The 8,557-nt window shown below is 40.5% G+C and overlaps 1 long non-coding RNA gene across 1 annotated transcript; it reads right to left on the bottom strand.

The window, feature by feature from the left end:
• Window positions 1-389: 389 nt before the first annotated feature.
• Window positions 390-2,761, bottom strand: LOC146959924 (uncharacterized). The gene is made up of 5 exons (XR_015035559.1): window positions 2,706-2,761; window positions 2,261-2,332; window positions 1,969-2,080; window positions 1,432-1,501; window positions 390-641 (listed from the first exon to the last, which is right to left on the bottom strand). It is a non-coding gene; the product is annotated as an uncharacterized LOC146959924 (long non-coding RNA).
• Window positions 2,762-8,557: the final 5,796 nt, after the last annotated feature.

Genomic DNA, 8,557 nt, shown 5'->3' with positions numbered 1-8,557 from the left:
ATTATTATGCTACACCGTAAAAAATAAAGGGCTGTGAAAACTCAAAAATTCTAGGTAACTGGCTGCAATAGATTTTTGCGTTTTGAGTCCAACTAAAACTCTCAAGTTTTGAATAAAACCACATAAAGTTAAGCCAACAAATTATCTTTTGTTGAGATAACTTGTAAATTAACTTAAAGATAACTTCAAATTTTGAGTTTTTTAAACACTTAAAATTTAGTAGTCTCAACTTATTATTTTTGTTTCAGATAAGTTACCTTTCAAATGCATCAAAACTCAAAAATTCAAGTTGTACTTATAAATACTCTCAAGTTGTGGCAACTAAAACAACAAATAATACAAATACAAATAATACTAGTTAAGTAAAACATCTTTATTTAAACATTTAATGCAATATTCCAGCAAATATGATTAAATCTATCTAGTGCAAGTACTGTACACTGCACCCACAAACAAAAAGATGCAGACTGGTGTGGCCAAACTTGTTAAAAGAGTCCAAACCACAACACAGTCAAAAAGCACTACAGCAACACCACAGCAATGCTGTTAACAGTTTGAAGCGAGGCCGGTGCACCATCCACGAACACGGTGAGCACTCCCATTTGGACCCCTTTTGTTTGTCTGTCTTCTGGATCGGTGTCCTGTTGAAAGCAGAAATTCAACCAAATTCAATATAAACACTGTTAAGATAACTAAACACCTATGTCAGCGTGTAATTTTAAATTTGTGTCTCAGCCTGAGTAAACCTGTAGTGTACAGTTACTGTGCTATACAGTTTTTTTGCCTGTGATTCTAATTGCTATTCATCCCTGTAACAAGCTACAAGTCATTTATCTAACATCACAATAGTCTGAAGCTGTTCAATGGCGGTAAAAATGAAACATCAGGTAACTAGCCTTGTTGGCTAACTCTGCCCCACTTACAGTTTTCTTTTAACTCTGTTGATTAGTGGTGCACTGTCCCTATGAAATAAACTAATAAATGAAATGAAATATCCTAAATAGTTTTTCTCTGTGCTACTCTGGTCAGAGCGGCGTCCCAAGCAACAGTGTGCTACACTAAGCAGCGGTCTGGCAACGGACTGCAGGAATTATTCTTCTGTTGTTGTTGCCTACAATGATCAATAGATTGTGGTATTCTGGTAAAACTCCATATTCAACCTTAAATTAAATGGCTGGTTAAATAAATTACTTGTGTTCCAGGGAGAAAGGAGGCTCTCAGCCATTAAGCTGGGTTACGCTACTGTAGGTGGAAGGCAAAAATATATGGGGCGTTGGTGATTAATACGGTTTTTTGGGAGCTACAATCCAAGGTGTGGATATTTCATCTTTTCTATATTCTAAAGCAATATGGCATAGAGAATTATATGTGCATGATAATTAATGTGCACTCATGGTTGACCAAAAATAAAAACAGACATTCTGTACTCACCAGGCGTTTCAGGAAAAGTGTCTCTGAAATCTGAGGTCTAGACATGCTCTGCTTTGATGCATTGTGATGTCTGGAAATTGGACACAGGAAAGCCATAGGACATTTGGTTAAAAACAGTGCAGCTGAGATTAATTTGTGACTAGTTTAAACTTAGGTCTTATATTGGGGTGGCATCCATCAAATTTGGACGAACCGGGAAGAGGACAGACAGATTTAATTTTTTTCAGGACAATATCGCATTTCGGGGCTTCAATACAAGAGGGACATTAGCACTATGGAGGTATTTGGATGTTTTTTGGTGTGTCTTTTTGTTACGAAGACAGTTGGTATCCATTTGCAACCGTTATATGGACATGCACTGCTATGCCAAGACCCCCTGTAACTCAGAGAAGCGACAGATAACTCTGAAACTTCTCCCAGCCCTTAGTCGACACAAGGAGAGAAATTTCAATTTTGGGTGAACTATCCCTTTAAGGGCTTGCTCAGGTAACCCTGAACCATAATCAAAAATACATGATATTTATAACATGAATTCACCTGTTCATCAAGAACAGCCAAGCGTCTCTCCCTGTCTTGTCCCTTTTCCTGGCACGGCTGCTCTAAATGTCCACAACAGTTCCTTGGTTACACATCAGAACTTGCTGCAAATCTGAAATAAACAAAAAACAGCACACATTAATCCAACCGAACCAGTTCACATGGATTTTCTCTTAAGTAGTCAGTTTCTGAATACCTTTATTGGCAAGGTGCTGAATTACTCGTTGTATAAGGCAAGCAATAGTTCTGTGATATAAAATAGTTAGCAACTTTTTCACACACATTTTCTTACCTGTTCCTTAAGACACAGGGCAGGCCATCTCTCCTGGATTTCTGTGACCATGGGCTGCACCTCAATCTTCTCCTGTCAGTCCACCAAGACAATTAACAACAATTAATGTCATATATATTCATGTTTACATGACACCCAATTGTAAAAATGAGTCTCTAAAGTAACATTAAACTTTAACATCAGAGGCACACATAAGCAGTATACCAGTTATTTGTAGCACTGCTCATTGTGTTTAATAAATGAGCTCCAGTTCCACTGTAGCCGCACTAACGGAGCTAACAGAGCTAACGGAGCTAACAGAGCTAACGGAGCTAACAGAGCTAACTGGTAAACAATTAACATCTACAACTCTCTTTAGCCGTGAGGGGGACAATAAATATATAATAATGTATAATCTGCACACGTGAACCCTGACTTTTAGTACCATATTGAGCAAAATACTCACCTTGAGAGTAAGAAGTGTAAGAGATGTCGGCAGCACATGGCAGCAGTGTCGTTGTGGTGGAACCCCTGCAGATATGCATTGGAGACCCCAGTTCTTGTTGTCTCAACTTCTAGAACTTGTCCTGACCTCAAATGCACAGTTTTGAGGTTTGCTAACTCAAGTTATTAAGTTAGGCCAACTTTAGCCAAAAAACTTGAAAAAGATAGTTGAAATAAATAATGTTTATTAGTTTACAACACAACTCAATGTTTTTTGTTTAGTCAGCTGAAAAAATATGGTAAGGCCAACAACTTTAAGTTTTCATTTTTAGAGTGTAATGATGTCTGCAGTTTGACAGATGTGGGGACATAAAAGCCAGGGAATAGCTTTATGTTTGTTTAGATGTCTCTCTTTTTTTTTTCTTTGTATTATTGTTTTTTGCAATGTTATTCCTGTTCAACGATTGTCACTATCTTCCACCTTATCTGTGTAAATATGTACAATTTGAAATTGTCGTCAACCAGCAGACCAAGTCAGCACATTCAGTCCCCTGGACCTGTTTCTGTTAACTAACTAGCATGGTTACCGTTTAAAGGTACCTGGACAATAAATACATGCAATAAACCAGCGTTTGAGTTGTGTCTGTGTCTATGGGTCTGTGCAGTGATGGTGGTGGTGACTTGTCTTAATTAGAATATATTAATTTATATCAGAATTCAACAGCTCCTCATATGTGTTTACATCATGGTGAGCTCTGTATGTTTTAGTTTTGTAAAGCTGAGCATAACTGCAGTGTGTTGCTGCAAACAGGAGATGGCGCTGTTAGTTTTCTAACAATAGATACACTAATGTGTATCAACTATTGAAAGATATGCTAGAAAACATGAACTGCTGATAAATGTGTTTTCTTAACATTAGAGATCTGATGCTGTAGAACAGAAATCCTCTTGAACAACTTGCACTGATCCGTCATCTGAGAGAAACAGCGCTGTACATTCTTTCTCTGGCTGTTACGTATTGATTTGGAATAAATAATGATTTCCTGCAATGATCGTTTCCTGCAGCGTTTACCGGGAATTCTGCTGCTTTTACCTTGGCTCATACAAGCTAATCAAGACTTACCTCTGACAGGATTCTCAGAGCAAACAAGGCCACGCTGCTGCTGCTACAGTATGTTGTCTTAGATCAGTGCTTTTTCATACTCGTGTAAACCTGATATGGGACTAATGATTGTTCACCCACACTGTTAATATCTATAGCTAGCTCATGAAGTTCACTCAAGTAAATGACCATTAATTGGGTTGTTTTTTTTCACATTATTAAAATGTCTCTGCTCAATTATTTGCTGCAGCCAAAAGTACAAGCACTGGTGTTTTGATGCAATTCTTTTAAAGTCTATACTCTCAAAGACACAGTGTGACTTCACCCCACTGCCTGTTGTTTCTTTGTGGTACTGTTGATAAGATCTCTCTGCAGCACACCGACCTGCCAGTAAACACCATTTGTTTTGTATGCTGCTGTCACAGCGGCATGTGTTTCTGACCTCAGTCCACCAGGCCACAGCTTTCTCTGCAGTGAATGTAGCCTACTGGTTCATGCACTTTTAACACACAGGAAGTTGGGGCATTGACCCTTTCAAGTAAGACTGAGGTTCTGGGGCTTGGCCTCCAGGAGAAGAGAGGGGTGATATAATCAATATGTCATTTTTGCTTTATGTAACCAATGGTAAGGATAGGGAGAGATAGTCACATGTGATTTACAATTGTAACTAATGGTAAGGTTAGGGTGAGAAAGTCTTTTTGCTATTGTGAGATATATGTGTTGAAACCTGTGAGATGATGAAATGATAGCTGTAACTATTAGAGGGTTGAGCAAAGGTTGAGGCATAAGGTAATTGTGACATGAGATGGACTGTGACTGTGATGGTGGCAGCACTTGAAAATCTTGGGGGGGGGTTAGACAATGGAGCAATGGAGAGATGAAGAGATGATTGACCATATAAGGGGCGGTATCTAGTGCAAGCTGATGGAGAAATCAATCTGTGAAACTGTGGAAGGATGTTGGCTGATTCTGTCAGATAAAAGGCCAGTCGGTAGGGGGTTTGGTGTGATCAGGACCGGGTACAAGAGCGTTGTTGGACAGACCATCCACCTGCAAGGACACCAAGAATTGTCAGCAAGAGAAGAATCCAACTGAAAAATACCAGGGAGTTCATGACTGCTCAGCCAAGACCTGAATCCTGCCCAACCATGAGCCAAGTTACCTGCCTGGTCTGTAAGGGCTCCCTGCAGGAGGCCAGGATCTTGTGGGGCCTGGTCTTGAATTATTGGTGCACTTCATGTCGCCAGAAGGCATCCCCTGGGGTACCGCCAACATCCCTCAGGTGTCTCAGTCCCAAGGATCTGCCAGACGTATGCTTTGGAGGATGGGTTGGGCAATCAAGAGGAGCTACAATGAACGAGGTTGCAGTTCCAAATATAATAGAAGGTGCCATGGAGTGGGGACTTGAAGGAGGGGGAGTATTCTACCAACTCTACCACGTCAGGTGGGATCATCCTGAGGGGTATGCTGTTATAACCGCGCATCTGATGGATGGGAAATGTATCTGGAAGGGGGAGCGTTATCCCAGAGCAAACCCAGTTGAAGAACAAGGGAGAGTCAGAAAAAGAGAGCGGCATGCTTATCCACCAAGAGAGGAGAGAAGGAAGTTCAACTTCCCACCAGGTGGAGGAAGAAAGTGGTATGCTTATCCACGGCGCGAGGAGGGAAGGAGGCATGGTTACCCAGGCAGGGTAAGGAGGGAGTGGGTCACCTACCCACAGAGGGAAGAGAGGAAGCAAGGATCGGCCTCACCCCAGCCTTGCATCAGCCTGGCCCCCACTGACCAAGGAGAAGAAGCACTGGACCTCAAGGAGGGGGAGTCAAGTAAAATTGAGGTTCTGGGGCTTGGCCTCAAGGAGGAGAGAGGGAGCAGCTCGGAGTAATATAATCAATATGTGATTTTTGCTTAATGCAACCAATGGTAAGGCTAGGGAAAGATAGTCATGTGTGATTTACAATTGTAACTAATGGTAAGGTTAGGGTGATAAAGTCTTATGTGATTTTTATTATTACAAGATTTGTGTTGAAACCCATGAGATGATGAAATGATGGCTGTAACCATTAGAGGTAGTAGTGAGAGTAGTGTGGCAAAGGTTGGGGCATATGGGGTAATTGTAAGAAAGGGAAGACGCTGCACACTCAGCTCCAAGTGCAAAGGATTTAATAGACAGGCCTTTGTCAAGTCATATCATGAGTTGACAAAGGCCCTGTGCTGGCCGAAACGTTGTCTATTAAATCCTTTGCACTTGGAGCTGAGTGTACAGCGTTGGACGGACCATCCACCTGCGAGGACCCCAAGAACTGGGTCTCCCTGCCACTGGGGTTGGCTGAGCCTGGTGAACATGATCTTTCTGAACCCGGAGCTGAATCTATCCCTCTGAGGTTTTCTCCTCCTGGTGAAGATCGAGCTACTGAGTCCAGAGAGGGTTTTTCCTCTCGGAGGATTCATCAGCCTGGTGAAGAGAAGCCCTCTGGGTCCAGAGCTGCAATTACCCTTTGGGGGTTACTCCAGCCTGGTGAAGACAGGGTTTTTAAGTCCAGATCCCTCTTTGGGTTTTTTCAGCCCAGTAAAGATTGGTTTCCCTTAGACCAGGGCCAAGCCCCTCAGCCAGATCAAACCCCCCTTATTATTATTCATTAGGGTCAGGGTTAAATTGATAGGCTGTGTGATTGATGAGATGTAATGAGTTCATATTCTCTGATGCTGCTTTGTCATTGCTAAATTCCTGCAATAAAAATTCAATCAAAAGACAAGAGAACATTCCCTTTTATTGAGACTAGGGAAAATTCAGATTCTTAACTTTTCCAATCTGCCGAGGTCGAGGTCACCAGGGCTCTGTGTCTAGCAGTGGCAGCTAAACTTAGAACAGGAAATGCACTTCCGCTTGAAACAGAGTGAGTGAGAGTGAGGTTTGCAAGATATTGGTTATATTAGCGGTCTGCGACACAACAATCCCCAGTCTTGCACCTAACTATTTACAAAGGTTTGAAATGGAATCTGATCCCCTACACACTGAGAAGCTGTTCATGGTAGTAAAAGGCTAGGCTTTGGCATGCACAACATCTAGTTTTGTGTCCACTTGAGAGAGTTAAACAGGTCCCTAGAGTTATCTTCCAAACCCTTAATTTTAACATAGCAAAAACAAGAGCCCAGATCATAAACAGAAAGCTGCCGTTAATGGACGTGTCAGGTAACCTTTCTGGGCTGGGCTGCTCTACCAGGGGTAGTGGCTTGGGGAAGTGGGATAGACATCTGGATGAAGGTGGGTTTCCTTGTCACCAGCTTAAACATTCTTTAGAATTTCTACTCAGGTCAGAACCTGTTAGAACTATCCACAAGTTTCCGAACGTCAAAAAGCGGAAGCTGGTTTTGCTCTTCCGGTGGAATTGTATGTTTACATTTCCATGGTTTCAGTAGTTGTCATAGTTGTGGTAAACGCATAGATCTATTAATGCTGGCTTTTAACAATGGATGTCCATTTGTGTGATATCCATTGTTAAAAGCTGGCGTGATGATCCATGCGTTTTACAGATTTTCAATGGAAGAAAAAAAAGACTACTGAAACCATGGAAACGTAAACATTCAATTCCACCAGAAGAGTAAAACCAGCTTACGTTTTTGACGTTCAGAAAAAGGTGGATAGAAAGGACCCTTTAAACGGAGAGCTGGTCCAGTAACAAGCCTTACTAAGGGGCCAATTATCGGGGATCCAACAACCCACACTGTCATTGTAAATCACGTTGTCTGCCAAATGAATAATGGGTTGAGTCAGTCAAAATGTTAATCACTATTAACTCAAATAAAAGATAAGATGAGACTATGAAATAATAAAGTGCTGAAACTAATAATGAAATAGCATTATTCAATTAACTAATATTAACTAATATAAGAGACAGAATATTACACTTTATAGGCTAAAGAACATAAATCAAATGGTAAACTTCACTACTAAACGTTTATGCAAATGCTTAAACATCAAACCACTTTGGACCATTGCCTTTTTTTTATTACTATTACTGTGTGCTAATGAATTCTGTGATGTTATTAAAAGAAGGTGATGCAAATAGAGAAAATGTCAGGTGCTGATCCTCACTGAGTGTGGTAAAGTACACAATATTAGCTACTTAGCTGCCTCATGGTGCCTCATCAAACACAGACCTTAAATAAATGAGAGAGAAGCCACCCGGAGGTGACTGGATTCAATCATTTCATTTTAAATTCGGTAACTTTTAACCTGTAATTATGCTTTTAATTTCCACTGCTCAAACTTAAACAGAAATCTCTGAATATATTTTTTTCTGTATATACGATATGTCTATTAATTAGAATAATTCTAATGTCATGATAGTATGTAGCTAATTTGATTGAAAAAAAAAACGAACACTGTTTTGTTGCATATTGTAGTAAAGGAATTATTAGTATCAGTATCCACAGTGTACACTGGAGAAGAAATCCATCTCAGTTTACCTTAAGACATCCCATCCCAAAATCCCTCAAACAGTCAAACACCAAGAAGACTTATGTTTGGAGGAAGGAGACATTTATTAGAGGCTGTTTCTCTGGTAGAAATTTTACCGCATGTGACACTAAATTGAAAACAGATCCCCTCACAAATTAAATTTCAGGTAAAACTCTTTCATATCTAGTCGAGAATGTCATATGTTTGTTTACGTGCCTGTCAATGGAAATCAATACAAATTGCCAATTAACAGCAAGAATCTCAGAGCAGAAGTCGTCCATCAGACATGTTGAAATGACCTCTCCTGTTGCT

Source organism: Trachurus japonicus, unplaced genomic scaffold (assembly GCF_045865225.1).
Source record: "Trachurus japonicus isolate A0001 unplaced genomic scaffold, Traja_1.0 AP030900.1".
In the NCBI taxonomy this organism is placed as follows: domain Eukaryota; kingdom Metazoa; phylum Chordata; class Actinopteri; order Carangiformes; family Carangidae; genus Trachurus; species Trachurus japonicus.
This window is presented reverse-complemented; position numbering and strand designations above follow the sequence as displayed.